Source organism: Ambystoma mexicanum, chromosome 6q, assembly GCF_040938575.1.
Source record: "Ambystoma mexicanum isolate Mex_15411 chromosome 6q, UKY_AmexF1_1, whole genome shotgun sequence".
In the NCBI taxonomy this organism is placed as follows: Eukaryota; Metazoa; Chordata; class Amphibia; order Caudata; family Ambystomatidae; genus Ambystoma; species Ambystoma mexicanum.
This window is the reverse complement of record NC_090937.1, coordinates 1130716528-1130735790: the sequence shown is the minus strand read 5'-3', so window position 1 is coordinate 1130735790 and position 19263 is coordinate 1130716528. Positions and strand designations below refer to the sequence as shown.

The 19263-nt window shown below is 48.2% G+C and overlaps 1 protein-coding gene across 3 annotated transcripts in view; it reads right to left on the bottom strand.

Moving 5' to 3' along the window:
- The window catches only part of GABRA4 (gamma-aminobutyric acid type A receptor subunit alpha4), a 654190-nt gene that overhangs the window by 158374 nt on the left and 476553 nt on the right, over window positions 1-19263 (bottom strand). The gene's annotated exons all lie outside the window — the stretch shown is intronic.

Sequence of the window (19263 nt, the reverse complement as noted above, 5' to 3'; positions counted from 1 at the left end):
GCGTTGTTTCGCGTTTTATATTGCTAACCTGTGTCTTTTCTCTCCTTGCAGGTTGCAATGTTCCTCGCCGAGTGCCGTAATGTTCCAGCAATGATACTGACCAGGAGATGACTACCCAGGTAAGAATTGTGTGGCTTTCTTCATTTTAGAGGAAACATGAGTAAACGCTTACTAATGTTGTCTTTCTTGCTCCTCTTTCCAGGTTATGGTATTCCAGGATGCATGCGGTGCCGGATGATGGAGTTCGTACCTTCAGGGGAGTGGAAATGAAGTTGGCAATGGATTGAAGACAGCATACTGTTCCAGGTAAGTTTCGTAGTGTTCTTTCTCTCTCTGCAGGTCCTTGGTTTCAGGTAAGCTGGCATCAAAGAACTGGACACGGTGAGCGTTACGCTGCCCACAGCAGAATAACGCAAATCATGTTCTGCTGTTTGGGTGCGGTTTAAATAGTCTCAGGTAAAGTAGTCCAGGTAAAATAGTCCCAGGCCTGCCACACCCAAAGTAGTCCAGGTAAAGTAGTCCCAGGCCTGCCACACCCAAAAGACTAGACTGCATCGCTCAGTTCCTTGTAACTGAGCTATGTGTGTGCCCCATTTTGTTGGCTGAACCCCCCCACAAGTTAAATAGTCCCAAGTAAATAGTCCCATTCTAATGTTGGTCTTCATGATGGTTATGAGCCTGGCACCAAAGGCGCCAGGACAGACTCCAAGAGAGTCTTGGATGAGGTTTTAAGGCATTTGACCTGGCCCTAACTGGAAGGCTGACTTGCAGTAAGGGCCAGGGGCAAGGGTCATGACAGTAGTACCGGCATGGCTGAATTACCAAGTCAAGCTGAGTTTGGCGGACCCGGTAATTGCCCATTCGCTGGTGCCGTAATAAGGGACTCCCCATCCCCATTCAGTCCCATAGGGCTCAGTGGGAATGGGGAGGATGGTTGCACTGGTAACGTTCATAAGAGGGTAGACTCTGCCATTCCAATTTAAAACCCTCCCGGGAGAAACTCCAACATCAAGAGAGGGTCACAGGTAAAGGGAGCAAGCCCTCTACCCAGGCACAATTTGGAGAAGATACCACAGTGCCTTTCATAAACCCTTTTTTGACCTAATTGAAATAGGTACTTATCAACACAGAGCCGTCTGCTTTGGGTGGCCAAGTTTCTTGAAACAGTGGTGCTTCTACAACTAATGCACTATGTGGAGAGCAACCAGATTTTGGACCAGTTTCAGTCAGACTGTCTAACAAGACATGGCAATAAAGAGGCCCATTATGAGTTAGGTGGTATACGGTAAAAATGGTGGTAGCAAAATTACTGCCACTTTTACCATACAGCCGAAACAGGAGTCAGCATTAATTCCATTGGCGGAATTAGCCTCTGCACAGTTGGCACTGATGGAATTACCTAAAACATCTGGTGGAATTAGCGCTGGGGCTAATTCCACCAGTGGAAGTACCGCTGAGATCCAAAACAGTATTTACAATGCTATACAAGTTGAAATGCTGTTAAAATACCACCAAAAACAGATAATAATACTGCCAAAAATACAGTGCAGTTATTTCCATGTAAAAGGGGGCACAGGCTCAACAAAGGCCACATGCACCCGGCAAGGCCAATTACAGGCCTTGAATGTGATCACTGCTGGTTGAGAGCTATGTGCATGGTGTAAAACAACAATGTTTATGTACCCTTATAGTAAATGAAACCACATTCAATTACTGGGATGGAAAACCCAGTGCAACAATGGTGAATAAATGCATGACCAGAGTGGCCATCAAAATGCCTTTGGAAAGGAAACTCATCCACAATGCAATGTGTATGACACCTGTTACATTTGCTGAAGTGTTGCTTTCAGTGTCTACGCCACACCGGAGGGGCCTTAGTGTAGAGGCCAGAGAAGCTGTCATGACCCTCGCCCAAAACCCCCTCTGGCCAACCCATTGGCCAGGTGGAGTCAGGACTCAGGCCTCTAGAGCCTGGCATCCTCTTCAAAAGCCCTCATGGGGCCAGTCCTGGCGCCTATGGTGCCAGGCTCATACACCATGAAAAACAATGTGCTTGGGAACTACTTTATTGTATTGTCAGACAACATGGAGGCATCCACATAGCTTGGTTCCTAAGAACCAAGCTATGCGGTCTAGTGTTTTGGGTGTGGTAGCCTAGGGACTATTTTACCTGGACTATTTTGTTGGGACTATTTAAACCACACCCGAGCAAGACAACACGCTTCGAGTTACTTTGCAGCTTGCAACTTGCAACGTGACGCTCACCGTGTCCAGCTATTCCCTTGAACCTCGGAGAAGCAGAACCTGCAAGGAAACAAAAGGAACATCATTAGCAGCAGCATCTTATCTGCAGTCTTCATCTTTAAACACTCGCAGCTACTGAGAACAGCTTCCTCAAACCTGCACGCCTCCCGGACAGAACGACCTGAAAGAGGAAGATAGAGGCAACATTAAGGAAAGAAGTAGAGACATTTACAAATTACGAACTGCTCAAAAGGCTTACCTGGCTGGTCGCCTCTCGGCTGGCACCACTCCGGACATTCCACGCGCGCTGAAGAACACTGTGACCTACAAGGAAGGAAAACATAGGTTAGCAAAGGCAAGACTTTGCAGCGCTGCGCATAGCGCTTTCTTACTGCATCATAGCGCTCTTAATGCGCCATCATTTACCAGCGGGGCTCAACCAAGCCAGTTCGCCGCGCTGAAGCTCTGCATACCTAAGGGAGAAAAAAGAGACATTTTAAACAAAGAAAGGCATGCAGGATAGCAACACAACTAAAGAACAGAAATAAGACCTACCTGTACAATATCAAATGGGCCGGCGTCAGTGAAGTAACTGGACCGCACTCGCCCATGAAAGACAACGTGCCCCTGCAAAGAAGGCAAGACGGAGAGCACGCCTAATTCTACCATAAGGTGAGGAGAGGGCGCCAGAGGGACTGAAATCATATGGGGGTGGAGGGAGGATACTTACCCCAGTTGGTCAGTCTTGAACACAGTCCTCCTGTATTTTCAGGCAGAACCTTCCCTGTAGACCACATCAGGGCAAAGCTGAGAAGCATACCAGCGAGTAACCCGGCTGGATGGCGTCCCTGTGGATACCAGGTGAGCATAAAAGAAGCTCGAAGAAATGTTTCTTGCCTGCGCCATGCTGCATAACATCTGCCTCAGACGAAATGCCCCCCCCCCCATGAGGACATGCCACCCCCAGGAGACAATGACTCAGCACCTGCAGGTGCAGTGCTGCCACACAGTGAGTGGGAGAAGGCAAGAGAAGGTTGTCTTGTGATAGACAATTATTCAAATGAATAATCATATGATGCTCACCTTTGTGCAAAGCCATGCATCGCACAAACCACAATTACACAAAAAGGAATGTCCTGGTATTGCTTCAAGTGAAATACGTAAGTGTGAATGAACCATCCTCACCTACCGCATCCTCCCTAGCACATCATCCCCAACACACCCATCCCCTCCCCTTCCACCTCCCCAAAACAGCATCCTCAACACACCCATGCCCACCCACCTCTCCTCCCCAACATACCATCCCCAACTCCACCATGCCCTCCCACCTCCCCATCTCCACAACACACCCATGCCCTCCCACCTTCCTTGTGCCTATGTACAGAGTCCAATGTCAAGTCACTTGCCCTCGCAAGTCTGCTCCAGCACCGCTGGAGCCTGATGGTGCATGGTGCAGTGCCTTTGAGTGCTGAGAATGCATCTCTCTGTGGAGGTGGCGGATGTGTTGGAGTGTAAGGAGCATGCTGTCCCAACTTGCAGTTTTGCCTTGGCTGCTGGCTCTGACCTTGGCTCTCCCAAGTCCCTCGATCCACTCCATGCGCAGGATGGAGCTGGCTTTCTCCTACCAAGGGGTTAGGATAAAAGGGTCCATCATACCACCTCCTGTGACCAATGTCTCCCGCCGGTGTTTAGACAGGAGGCTGCAGACCATGGCCTTCATGTCATTTCACTGCTCCCTGCAGACCTTGGCCCTCATTACGACCCTTGCGGAAATCGGAAAACGATGGCGGAAATGCAATACCGCCATCGAATAGCGCTCGGTGCGACTATGACCCGTCACCGCAAAGTACGAAGCCATTAGCGACACCGTAGTGAACGCCAACGCTAACTGCACCAAGCACGCGCGCGCGCGCCATGTGAAACCGCAAACACCACCATGGCGCAACGGTACGCCAATTCCGACCCTAGCGGACATGTACCTAACGCCATCAGGCATGGCGTAATGTACCATTCCGCCATGGTGAGAAGTACGGCATCGCGAATCAACCGTAAACGGCCCCACTGAGTGCCTATACACCGCTCCCTGCCCACAAAGTACAACTCCCCGTAGGTGCAATGAAGCCACAATGCAACCATTGAAATGTACAAGTCACCCATGCATGGCAACGAACAAAAGAAACACAAGAGGGGCCAATGGGAGCTGCAGGGCACAGATGGCACGAATACAGAAGCCATCCCAATGGACATGACCACAGTCCCCCACCAAGAAACGCACGCAAACACAGGCACCTGTGACCAGCCATATTCCGAGAATCACATCATTCCACCAGTCCACCTGGCTGACCGGCATCTGTTACACAAAACCCAATCCCCCGCCCCTGAGCATGACAACATTCAAACTGTCATATTGGCAGCCCCCATCCCTGACCTCACGGGCTTAGTAGGCAAACGCGCCCAGTACAGTACCACGCAACTAAACTCCGAAGCTGGAACCCAATGCAGATCTCCTCACAATACATCGCCCCCCAAATAGGCATATGCCACATCACTTGCAAAGAAAAACGCTACACGGGCCAAATCAGAATAGAAATTTAATGCACATCAAAGTCACCAAGCCCATACAGCCATCAGGCCATGAACTCCTAAACACCAATCACCATTGTGGGCTGCATCCGCAAGAAATGACCAGCCACTACTTGTGTGTCGTCCTGTTCCCTCATGGTACACAGAGCCACAATCACGTACGAAAAGGCAACATGGAAGCGCACAGAACCGCAGGGCCGTCCCAATGGGGAGGCACTAGTCCAGCTGAAAGGCCGAAATGTTGCTCCGAGCCACCAGTACTGCGTAAGGGCATGTGGGCCATTGGCGATCGTCCCATAAGATCGTAATGCTGCTCCACTGATTAACACGAAGCAGCAGGTGTCGGGAGTAAAACCCATCTGCAGGAGTGGCATACAGATGGCAGTGGCAAAAGGGGAGGAGATACCTGTCAACCAAAAGAAAATAAAAAAACAGAATGGCCATCAGAACTACATTCCAACAACTCACTTCAATGATCACACGAAATCCACAGCCATATGCATGCTAGCCCACTCCAAAGGATCATCACCACCCCAAAACCACTTGTGACTCCTAACCATCTATATCGAGGTGCAAACACCATCACAAACGAGTGTACCTGTGCATGCGTCTGTCAAAACAGAATCCATCAGATGGGAATGTTAATGTGCATGGACACAAGTGTCTGAGGGCGTGTCGAGACAGGGAGGGCTCAACAAGGCCAGATAGACGATGGTCCCACCATGGCAGCCCTGCATCACATAGCGTAGGGGAGGCGGATAGATCCCAAGAAGCCCTGTACATGGCAAACTCTGTATCAAATCACCTGCCCATGCATCCATACATCATTCCCTCATCCCGGAATCAAAACGCCTGAATAATTACTCACATAACATTAGAAACATCCATTGAGTCTGTGCGTTATGCAGCCTGCAAAATCCACAGTGCCCCAGCCCGTAATTCCAGTGTTGTGAAGTAACATGTATGTGGGAACGGCCGGCCTCATCGCCCACGTAGCAATTGCGCATCCCAAACTATTCATATCAATCATTGCTTCCTCGCCATGGGCCCTGTCTCAAGGACATTGAACAACAGAACGTTATATTTGCAGTCAGACCTGTGGGCATCTCCTCGCCGCTAGCTGGAAACCGAAAGCGCCGCCCTTGGAATTCCACATTTGCAACATCACGCCGAAAAGGCATCTGTGGCCGTTTGAAATCACTAATTATTCCATCGAGTGCGGCTGTGTGTGAAAATGGCAACTGCCTTCACCCACAAATGGGACGCCCCGCCCGTCATTGCAACTCGGTACAGTGATGCATGAGGGCCCACCGTTACTCGAGTACTACGTTCCACTGACCCTTCACAAGTCTGTTCGCGACTGCACAGATAGTATGTGCAACAATGGGACCACAGCAGAATGAACATGTCAACCAATGTTACACGGCCATCGGGTACCAATACATGATTGCAATAGCAAGATGCCATTCCCAGATTTGCAGCGTTGTGCGCGGGACGTGCTCGGCCAAAGGGGAGAGCAGCTTGCACAGGTGGAATTAATCACCACAGGTGGAGGCCATACAGCCTGAAAACACATAAATTGCACAGCCAGTCTCCTCCCACAACCACACCGAAATGCTACCGGCAGGACTCGCGATGTTGGCCCTGGGGGACCTGATAGCACTGCAACTACTCCAACTCCAAGAAGAAGACGAACACCAACTGCTACCGGCCGCACGAAGGAGACGCAGGAGGAGGAGGAGGCCAAGGCAGGGCCAGCAAGGGCCGCCAGCACAGCCACTACCACCACGCAGGCAGCCCGCAATCCCACGCCTCCGAGCACATCCGTTCAACCTCACTGATGAGCAGATCCACACCCTCTACCGTCTGGACCGGGACACCATAGCCGCCATTGTGGACATGACACAGGCTGACCTTGTCAGCATGATAGATAGCCCAACCGCCATCCCACCCCTACTGAAGGTGGTGTCTGTACTCCACTTCCTGGCCACAGGCACCTACCAGCACACAGTCGGACAGTTGCATGGCATTTCTCAGCCACTGTTCTCACGGACACTATCGCAAGTGCTCGATGCCCTCCTGCAGCACGCAGACGACTACATCTCTCTACCACGCTCGGAGCAGGAAATTACCAACACAAAAGTGGGATTCCATGCACTTGCCGGCATACCGGGTTGCATTGGTGCCATCGACTGCACCCATGTGGAATTGGTCGTCCCACATGCCATGGAGGCCCAGTACCGCAACAGAAAACAATTTTATTCCCTGAATGTACAAATGGTGTGTGACTCCAACAGGATCATTACACATTGTTGTGCCCGATTCCCTGGATCAACCCATGATTCTATGGTCTTGAGGAACTCTACAATACCACGCTACATGGAGCGACACGCAGGGAACAGATCCTGGCTACTCGGTGAGTCTCATTACATGCATGATTATGTGGGGAATGTGATTTGGCAATGACCTGGCAGGAAGGGGGGGGGTGTGCGTACGTAGCAATGGCATTCCACATCATACGTTTCTCGTCCACATACAGGTGATGCTGGATATCCACTGAAGAGATGGCTCCTCACACCAGTCCGGAACCCACGGGACCAGCATGAGGAGGACTACAACCATGCCCACTCACGTACCCGTGTAGTCATTGAACAGGCATTCGGCCTACTGAAGGGCCGTTTCCGCTGCCTCAGCAGGTCTGGCGGGGCACTCCTGTACCACCATGAGAAGGTTGCAAAGATGGTCATGGCATGTGTCATGCTCCACAACATGTGCGTACGTAGAAATGTGCCCATGCCCCCTGACGCAGAACTGCAAGCACATGATGATGGTCATGATGAGGGTGGGGATGTGGCAGCACCTCATGGAGTCTGCGAGGCACCGGAGGCCCGTGACATTCGTCAGCATCTCATTGATGTATGCTTCTAGCACTCACGCCTGGTGGCTGATACATGGACACGGGACTCGTGGCACTGTGCGTGTCTGGGACATGCACAATATGGACTGTACGCCTATGATGGCCTAGTACACAGAAATCAATGTCCACACATCTCATTGGTTGATCGTGCACTTTTTATGGCATATGTGATGTCATGTTGAACACCCTATCGACCCGCCACCCAAGTGAGCCCAACACACCCCCTCCACCCTCCTACCTCCCCCACGAACCCCAGTGTCCAAAGATGCTCATTGTCAGTGGGCTGTCGCTATTGCAAGCCCCCTCTGCTGGTATCAGGGGCACCCCTGCCTGTGGAGCGCAGGTTCCTTCCAGATCTACGTTGGGGGCTGCCCTGGACGGAACTTGCAACGGATGATGTGTCTGCCTGCTCACGTCCATGCATGTCCCTAAGGGTTTGCGAGAGCTCAGTGAGCACACGGCGCACTGCGGCAAGTTCGGCACATACGTCTTTGGACGTCGCATGCAGTTCCCCCCTCAGGCTCTCGGTGCTTCTCTCCATTTGGACTCTCAGGCTCTCGGTGCTACTCTCCATTTGTTCCCTCAGCGTCTCTGTGCCTCTCTCCATTTCTGCCCTAAGTGTCTCAGTTGATGTTTCTATGTCTGCCTTAGTGCCCCCACATTCATCGGCATGGTCCTTGAGGAGCGTGGCCATTTGCTGCTGTTGCACGATTAACTGGTCGAGGGACTGTTGCCTCTGCTGGGCCATGCCCATTTGCGGGGGTGTCACAGAGGGGCTGTTGTCCTCATGTTGCCTTGCCACAGGGCTTGGGGGGGATGGCCAGTCGTTGTCTTGTGGGTGCCCCTGCGTGGTATCCTCATGTTGTACGGGATGGGACAGACAGGGGGATTGGGACAGGTCATGGATGGATCTGACTTCGACATCCCCGTTTTCTGTGTCGGAGCATGCTGCCATCAATGGGGTGTCACCTATGGTGCTGCTGCCACCAGAGGCAGTGCCTTCTGTGGCATCCATTGGGGGGACCTGTGGTGGTGGTGTTGTGGGCATGCTGGCTGCTGGGGTGCCTGTTGATGTTCCCTCCTCTGTGCTGCCACCTGATTTGTGCTGCTGCCGTGTCTTGATGCGTGCAGCTGAGGTGGAGGGTCTCTGGCCGTTGGTCTTGGCCCTCTTTGCAGGTGTGCTGGTAGGGGTGTCCTGTAGCTCGTCGTTTGGATCGGACCCTGTGGTGGAGTAAAGGAGGGCGAGGGTTAATGATGGATCTGTGGGAATTGGAATGGCATTGTATCACATGCTCTGGGGTGGTACCTGAGGGTGATTTGGGTCGGGTCCTTGGAGGTGCTTTGATTTGTGTGTGGAGTGAGGGTGCAGTTGTTTGGCAGCCTGCAGTTAGGGTGTGCCTGCTGCACGTGTAGTGCGTGTATTAGGGGTTTTTAATTATTTATGTATTTATTGTGGGTTTTAACGTGCGCTATCAGGCCGATGTGTGTGGCCGTTCTCCTGGACATGTGTTTCTGTTGCACTATGTGGACGCATGGTACTTCACATGGATGGACTGTGTGGATTTGGCATTGTTTTATCTGGTACACCTACCTGAATCTTCGGATGTCTGCACTCCTTTCTCCATCCCTCCGGCTCCCTCTATGCTCTCCATTCCGATGGTGGAGGCACAGATTTCTTCCCAGGGGGTCAACTTGATGGGTGATTCAGGACCTCCCCCGGTGGCTGTGGCAATGTTGCGGTTGGCAGAGAGTATGCTGCGGACGCGTATCCGCAGGTCGTCCCATCGCTTGCGGCATTGCTGTGGGGTGCGGGGTGCGGTCCCCACCGCACTTACCCGCTGTGCCACCAGAGCCCATATGGTCTTCTTGTTTGCAAGTGCCGTTCTGGTCATTTGCGTGGAGAAGACGACGGCAGCATTCTCCTGGAGGGTCTCTGTTAGCACGGTGAGTTCCTCGCGGGAGAAGTGGACCTGCCGCTTGCGGTCGCACGCTTTCTTCGCTACTTTTCCCATTTGTCTTGGTTTCGCTAGGGTGGGTGACGGGTTGGGGTGTGTTTCAGGGTAGTGATTTTAGTGGTTGTGTGGTTTTAGTGGTTTTATAGGTGTACGCCGGGATGTTTCCCGTTCCGGGCCCATGTTTTTACTTCCGTTTCCGTATATTTCCGGTCACCGTACTTTCCGGTAGGCGCACACTGCGGTGACCGCTAAGAGGGGTGGCGGTATTGCACCTAGGGCGCCGTACGGCGGCGGTGTGGGCCGTTTTGGGGTCATTTCCGCCATCGCGGACTTTGCACTTCCGCCGTGGCGTGGTGCTCGTGCCCGATGGGTCGGAATGGGCCGCACTTTGCTCCTTCGTGCAATGGCGGAAACGCTATTTACGCTGTGGCGCTCCGGTCAGTCGCTTTCCGCAAGGGTCGTAATGAGGGCCCTTGTCACGAATGCCTGTCCAGATTGCTGCCTTCCTTTGCCCTAATGTCTTACGATGCAGAGAGCCATATAAATCCTCAGCATGAGCCACCACCTTGTCACTTAACTTCTGCTTCCTTAGCCTCAGATCATGCACCTTCCCTTTGGTCTCCTCTTGGAACATGAATTATCTACCTTATGGCTCTGGATGGCTACAGGAAGTGGGGGATTCATGGTGGATGTAATTTTTCAAAATGTCTGCTGCCATCTTTCCGGTTCCAGCAATGATGCTATTTCCGCTGACGGTAATTCCGCCAGCAGAATTGGCACAGATTGTACAGATGTAATGGTAATTCTGCAGCACACAGGAAGAATTACCGTCAGGGATTCGGTTTCAGTGGGAATTCCGCTGGACTGAAATAACATTACAACCAATGATGTGTGTGCATTCCAAACAACTTGTAATTCTGACAGACAGCACGGCAGTAACAGTAATTTTGTCGAGGTGGAAATACTGCTGTATTACAGCCGTACTCGTAATGAGCCCAAGACAGCGATGGTCTCAGCCTGGAATGGTGTTCTACTACTATTTGGACCAAGGACACCTATCCCTGTTGGTCATGCTGGATCTCTCTGCCACTTCGACATGGTGCACCATGCTGCCCTTTTGCTGTGGCTCTCAGAAACCTCTGGAGTTCCTGGCCCTTCTTTAGACTGGTGTGCAACTTTCTTTCTGACATAAAACATACTAGGAAAATGTAGCCTTTTATGTCAACCTCCGCTTCCATCACTAGCAGAGTGAGTCCCTCAGGGATACTCTTTATCACCTCGTTTATTTAACCTCCCATGTCTCTTATTCAGAAAAGTAACATCCAATTCCATTCATATGCCAATGATACTCAACTGTTTTTAAGAAACCTCTGATAAGCTCTGCCTTGAAGAAGTACAACATGGGTAACTAACAACAATTGTGACCGCTCACATCACCCTTCTTTTCCTCACTTGTTCAGTCTTGATAAAAGCTTCTTGAAAAAGTAAAACATTTGGGAACCATGTGCGATCCAGAACCATGGTGATCCAAACAAATCAACATGGTTGTAAAATCGGTCTTCTTGGGCCTCCAGTTTCGGCATTGTACTCTCCATTTCTTTCCTTATTCAGATAAAGCCACAGTGCGCATTGGTAAACTCCTTTTTATTTCGGCCAATGAACGATAAGCAGCCTTGTTGAACTATCTCATATGCCATCTTCAAATCACGCACATGCAACTATCTGCCTGATCTTCAATCTACCAAGATATTCCCCAACTTCTGCTGTAAAACGGTCTCTGTACTGGTTACACATTTGCCAAAGCATTACTTTTACGAAATTTGTATTAGTTTATAAGTATGTTCATGGCTTAGCACCACCATATCTTTCATATGAAATTAATCTATATAGCCCATGACGTTCACTTCGATCAGCACAGTTACCTCTTTTAACCATTCCGCCTTCTCAAAAAAATATGACAGAAGATTGGCAATTCTATATGGTCTGAACAGACCGTTGGAGCCATCTTCCAGTTTAACTATGATATATGAACACTTTGTTGACTTTTGGTAGGAATCTGAAAACCCTGCTCTTTTCTTAAATCCTACTTATCAAACTCCCTGCTTCAATGCTTATGCGTGTTACATCAGCAACTAGATGCAGTGTACTCTGCCTAGTATACTTTCTCACTGCTTTACACTTTACACATTTAAAAAAACAATGTCTATCAATTCAGTCACTTGGAAGGATTTCTGGCCCCTTGAATAGCTGCTGTCACATCTGCTGCAATCCCCTTTTCCACAAATTCCCTGTTTATAGCAGCCAAACCTCTAAGTGGAGCTAAGCCAAGACTGGGAGGACACAGAGAGTGGGCAGAGAGGAGAAAGGACTAACAGCAGACTCCATTCTTCCCCCACTGCCATTCACTTCATTACGGGAAACATGAATTCCTCTTCCACAGTGGGGCAACCAAAATCATGCAAGCCTTCTCACTCCAAATCTTGCTCAGGACCTAGTTATCAAGAGTATATGAGACAGATGTACAGGAGAACCCTAACTCATGGAAGTGACAACCCAAATTTGTGACTCTATGTGAGGGGAAGAAAGAAAATGGAGTCAAAGGCTACCCTAACCCAAGACGTGACAGGGGGTCACAACATTTGCAGCGAAGCTAGGTGGTGGCTAGCTTGAAAAGACAAACACCTTAAAAAGGAAGAGTGTATCAAGAAAAAGGTTTATTAACACTAACACAATAGACATATTTTCAAAAACGAGACATATTTTCAAAAGAGTGCCATCGCACTAAGGGTGTGCATCATTGAGCACATAAATATCTGCTTTTTCGTGGGTTAGTAGGCAGAGTGAAAACTTATATTGCTTGGAATCACAATACGATCGTTTTGTCGACACAAAGACTGGTGTTTCTGGTTCGGTGTATTTGATGATATGTTGCAGTGGCTGAACAAGGTGGAGCCGCGCTGCTTGGATGTACCGAACGGTCTTCAGGACTATAAGTTGTGGTTGGAGCCATGGTGGTGAAGTGCGTCCATCTAAATTTTGTGAGAAAGGACTGGGTTAGTCTAGGGGCGGTGGTGTCAATGATTAAAAGATATGAAGAAAGAACGCTGCAAAAAAAGTAGACCTACCATGTTCGGATAATTGTGCGTCTAGGTCAAGGTCCAAAACAATTATATTTGGACTGGCGGGCATCTGCGATTAAGTCAAATGTCAGGAGCTGTAAGTCACACAAATGAAAAGGTAAATAGGTATTACCCTAATTGTGGCAACGAATACTTGAAAGTGCCTACAAAGTGCTATGCTGCATGTGATGCGGCAGAGAGAACCGTCTGTGTTGGGTACAGGTGGTTGTGTAAAAATTATTATGTACAAAGGACTGGTGGTGCATCCAGTGCTGGTTGGGCAGAGGTACCTCACCGCTGATGTGGAAGGCATCATAGCGGCGTGTGAAAACATGCAGAACTATTAGTGCAGGTAATCGTTGGTGCAGTTCTCGTCTTAATGAGAATAACCTGGGCTTTAAATTCCTAGCGGGTTGTGTCTAAAAGGAGCACTCTTGCCTCACATGCAGCATATCACTTTGTAGGCACTTTCAAGTATTTGTTGCCACAAGTAGGGTAATACCTATTTACCTTTTCATTTGTGTGACTTACAGCTCCTGACATTTGACTTAATCGCAGATGCCCGCCAGTCCAAATATAATTGTATTGGACCTTGACCTAGACGCACAATTATCCGAACATGGTAGGTCTACTTTTTTGCAGCGTTCTTTCTTCATATCTTTTAATCATTGAGACCACCGCCCGTAGACTAACCCAGTCCTTTCTCACAAAATTTAGATGGACGCACTTCACCACCTTGGCTCCAACCACAACTTATAGTCTTGAAGACTGTTCGGTACATCCAAGCAGCGCGGCTCCACCTTGTACAGCCACTGCAACATATCATCAAATACACCGAACCAGAAACACCAGTCTTTGTGTCGACAAAACGATCGTATTGTGATTCCAAGCAATATATGTATTAAGTTTTCACTCTGCCTACTAACCCACGAAAAAGCAGATATTTATGTGCTCAATGATGCACACCCTTAGTGCCATGGCACTCTTTTGAAAATATGTCTCGTTTTTGAAAATATGTCTATTGTGTTAGTGTTAATAAACCTTTTTCTTGATACACTCTTCCTTTTTAAGGTGTTTGTCTTTTCAAGCTAGCCACCACCTAGCTTTGCTGCAAATGTTGTGACCCCCTATCAAGTCTTGGGTTAGGGTAGCCTTTGACTCCATTTTCTTTCTTTCTATTATACCCACCCACAGGAGTCAGGCCCCCTTTACAAAAAAGAGGGTTCCGCCCATTTTTTCTCTCATCTATGTGAGGGGAGCAAAACCTCAGATGTTGTGCATTGTTGCCTGCTGCCATGAGATCCATCCAAGGCCACCACACTTCTAAAAAACATTTGAGAAAACAAGTAGAGACAGGGAGAGATGCTGGGAGGAGAGAAGATCCTCCTTAGTGAAACTGTCTCCATATTTTCCAATCCTGGGATGTAAGAGGCTGACAGAGTTGGAAAGCTAGCTTCTGTCCATATTCATAGGTTCTGGGCTTGTTCTCCCAGGGCTCTTGGGGAATCACCCAGATGGTTCAAGTAATAATTAGTCACCTGATTGTCCATGTTAGGGAGAATTCTCTGTTTAGGCTGAATTTCCTAACCTAGTGAGTCCCCCAGCAGCTTTGCTGGATTTTTGGGGTTTATTTTTTTCTCCTGCCAAGAGTGAGACTCTTTTACCCTCACTCTTGGACATGATTTGAGTGTGTTCCTTTGACTCTAGATGTGTTTAATGGGCTATGGGGTCTTTTACTCCATAGGGGTTCATGTGTTTTTGTGATGTGTGTTACACAGCACCCTCAGTGCAGTGACACAGGGGTGTCATAGTGACCGCCCAGTATAGACTCCATACCCTGGGACTGACTACTGTCTCCCAGGGTCTGTAAAGTCACCATTGACTTTACTAGTCTTAAATTCTGAACAGAACCAGTACAAACCATCATATTGTGGACGTACTGGCTGGGGCAATTCGATTGCCCCGGGGTCTGTTAGTCGAGGGGGCACGTCTCCGTTCCCCGATTGAGTTTTGGCTGATGGCAGTAGATACTACTTTTTATATTCAACCGCGAATATTTCTCTATGGGATTTTCCCATTGTTCGAGGCTACTATCTTTATTTATTTAATTACGATAGCCTCGAACATACCGCCGGTTTATCTAATTAATATTAATTCTCCGGTTGGTATTTTTTGCCAAAACTCGGTTCTAAAATGGTGTTTGTGTTCTCTTCTGTGATTCCAACCCAAGACGAGCCCTTTGTTCCACTTTTTGGCGGACTTCTCCACAGAAGCCCTCCAAAGTGGTGCCACTCTGTCTGGGGTACTTAGGAGGGGTGGAAGGGGATTTATGCACCCTGGACTGAGTTGCCTAGGCAAATCAAGTCGCACTCCATTCTGATTGGCCCAAGTGGTGAGCCGGCCGGCTCACCACTTAGCATGTTTGAGTGACAGCTAGGCTGAGTGAATGGGGGTTTTCTGCATAAAAGCAGGGCTTTGGGGACTGGAACTTCAGAAGTCACTACAGGACCTAGGAATCAGACGAGGGAGAAGCTGAGCCGACCTGCCACAACGACACCACCGGTGGAGCCCTGCTGGACCGTCTCACCACTTTTCCCAACGACAGAGGAGATCTCCTGCCGGAGAGTCTTCTTCCTTTGACTGGTGGTGATAACCAGTTTCACCGTCTTTTCGCCTTCCCAATGTATCTCGTGGCCGTCTTGCCTGTGCCAAGCACCCCAGCACCTGGGACACCCTGGCTAACCTCTCTAAACTCTTTTCAAACTCCCTGCAAGACTTTCTAAGCCTAGTGTAACTGTGTGATCTTGGCCGCATTTGTGCTCTGCTCTCTCTAAGAGTGTGCCCAGCCTATGGACTTTGGCTCACAAGTGACTTTTGCTCTTCTGCCTTGCTAATAGTGTTCCTAAATCTTAGAGTGGTGTACCTTTCCACATTCTGTCTTTTTCCCTCCCTTTTTCATAAACTTATTGGAGTGCCATCTATAGTTAAGCGCTCACCTCTGTATGGAAATAAGTGGTGTTAATCTGATAAGGAATAAGGGTTGTATATATTATAATAGTGACTGTGTTTAGAATATTTTACAATAAGAGTGCTGGAGTGTTTCAAACAGTGTGTTTTTAAATAAATAATTATATACTTTGATACCAAAGCTCTGGTCAGTGTTTGCTTGTGCTATTGTGTCTGAGTGCCTATTGTGTATACTTTGCATACTGCCTAACTCTTCTTGAGGGAAGTCTGACTGCTCAGCCACAGCTACCAGGTAAATCTGGGTGGTACAGACTGCTACCAAGTGGGTTTACTGCTAACACCTGTAGTCCCAAATCTTTTGCAGTGTTCCCTAAGGGAACTGCACAGGTTTCTGCCTAACAGTCCATTCAAATGTGGACCGGAAAATCCTTGATCACTGATTGGAAAACTTTCCAGGCCAGAAATGTTGCCATTAGCTCTCTCCAGTTTGCTGAGAAGTCATCTTTCACTGGTGAAGGTTGTCCCAGGATGGTGAAAGAGCCCAAGGTCACCCGCATCCCTCCTTGTTTGTGTGCATGGTAACAATAAGAGGGGCTATAGTTTATAACTCTAATACCCAGAATACCAGCTGGTCCTGAAAGTGACACTGCAAGTCCTTTTTCAGTGCCTCAGGTATAGTAATTCCTATCTCATAATTGTGGCTCTCGTGTGACAAATGCCTAAGTAACTGTGGAAGCAGAGGCATCAGAAGTGAACCCATGGCATTGATGATATGCAGAACTAAAACTTGCCCTGGACCTGGAGCCATGTGATGCCATCAAATGAGGACAAGTGAACAAAATATGAAGGCTGGATCTCACCTTATTATTTCTCTAGAGGGTTACAAAAATTCTGTTTTGGACAAACACTATTTCAATAAACTACATGACCTGGGATGATAGGAGTTGGGAACTTTCACAGATAATGACCCAGCCATGATCTTCGAACAGGGTCACACACTATAGTAATTTGCTTGAACCAGGTGTGTGGAATATAGATGCACTAAGCAGTCGTCTATCTAAGGATGCAGACAAGTATCATACCCATTCAGGGCAGCCACCAGCAGTACAAGCTCCTTCCTAAAAAAAAACTCGGTGCAGTACATTCTTCAATACAAAGGGGCAAACACAAAACTGGTACTGCAAATCTGTGACCCAGAATTGCAGGAACATCTGGTGACCATCTCTGACAGGCACATGTAACTTGCCATCTTCGATGTCTATTGCAATCATGAAGTCCTCCCTTTATAATATAGTTTCAATGGACATAACTGATTCCATTCGAAAAGTGGTGTGAAAGACAGAGAGAATAACCCTTTCCTTAGGCACCCTGGCAACAGTGCCATTTTCCACCAGAGCTTGGACATCCATCGGGAGAGCAGAGGCATATTCCCTGGAATGAAATTATGATGAACTCTGTAGTTGTGGGGCATGGGCTACTCTGGTAACATCAAGGCATACTTCTTCTTCATTACATTGAGTACCCACTGATCCGTGATGTCCATTTATCAAGTAGCCCAGAACCATTGAATCCTTCTAACCATGTAGCAAATTTAGGAGGACCCCTGTGAAGGCCAGGCATTGTCAAGAAGGTTATTGCTTAGCTGGAGAAGGGAATGAGTTGCCTGCAACGCCAGCTCTCTTCAACCTCGACCATTCTGTCTACTGCTTCAATGAAGAAAGGGTTTCTGTGTCTTTCCATGATCCTGGACCCAGGAATGGCAGACACAAAGTAAGCTCTCTTAGGATCAGCTTTAAGATATTTAAGCCGCAGATGTCTCCTTGCACCCACTGTGCCCCCCTCCCGTGCTGCTGTCTTGAGAAAATCACATGAAATGCTACCATCAGGTGCACCCATTTCGCCATTATACTTAATTTATCAGTACAATCAATCCCTTCCTCAGTTGCTTTCCAAATGGTGGCACATTCTTGTAGTAGCAACAGTATTATAGCATAGCATAGTCAGCTGTTGTAAAAGAGAAGTTAGTCACAATTTAGACTTTAGAGATTCTTCAAACATGTTGTTTGTCCAATGGGGACTCGCCTTAAAATGCCACACTAGTATTTCCAGAAAATGTAGAGAGCAAGGATCCTGCTTTAATGATGCTGGGCAGTCCACATCCCACATCAATGTTTGAAGGAAGTGTCACCTACTGAGGGACTGAGGAACACCAGTACTGCCTGGTCCCTCACATTCCTTTGATAAAATATCCTTTATCTCAGTTAGTACTGGAATGCCTACCTTTGCTGGAGTTGCATTAATCTTGGCATCAGAAGTAGAGGTTCTTCCAGGTCAGGGATTTGTACATTGCTGTACACATAAGCTGTCATTGCAGTAGGTGTTTACTTAGAAAAGAGCTTCCACACATTCAGAAGAGTCCTCCCCTGATGGATCCATTGGAATTGGATCAATAACCGTGCAGGGGTCCTCTGGTGTTGAAGTAGGGGCAGGGCCCACACTCACTGTATCAGTGGAATTTTTGGCCAGAATTGTTTCTACAGTTTGTTCAGTCATACCTTGTACCTGATCCAAGGGTTTCAGCATAGGGTCATGAGCAAGATGAAAAACCTTCTGTCCTTTATTTGGGCAACAATACCAACCTGGTGTCTGATCTCCTTGCAGGGACTGTCTATGAGCAGGAGAGCATGCAATTAATTAGCAATATCTGCCCCATCGGCCCAATATTTATAAAAACGGAAAAATTCTAAACATACTGGAATGAAGCATTTCATTTCCATTTCCTTCTGAAAGTCTTCTGGGATCCTCTGAACAGCATCCCCAATTTGCAAAGGGCTTTGTGCTATTCTCTACCCATGGCATTGAATGTGCTGATCCATTTACTAGCAATACACAAGCAGTGGAAACTCAGAGCGTTACCTACCCAAGCATATACCTCTGCAACACGCCCATAAATAGGTCTCCTAACTGGGGCATTATGCAGGGATTCCTAACTGGAAACAAAAAGGAAGGTAAAAAATCCCCAGCTTTATGTCTGGGGGCTGCTCCAGTAGTTGTGTTTATGGCAAGTTGTAGGATATATTGCACTTTCAATACCGTGGCAAATTCACTGAACTGCCTTAAACCATTCCCTTCTAGTGAAGTTCTCCAACTCAAAAGTAAGGGATCACACTTACCTGAAGTCCTATTACAGGACAGTCAGAAAGCAGAAAGTGTGTCAAGGCTGTTCCCTTCTTATGGCTGACCATAACGTTTGGGGCTATGGGTGGTAGGAGAGAAGGGGAGTGCTTTTCACTTATAAAACTTGTTTGAAGTATTTCAGGTGTGACAAGTTAAATATCCAATCTTCGGAGGGATGGGTTATTCAAGGAGGAGTGTGTGTGAGTATGCAAGTGTGGCTTAGTTGGGTGGGGAAATGAAGGATGTCGGAGAGACCAGCTGAGGTGAGAGTCAAAGGAGTGCAAAGGTTTTTATAAGGAGT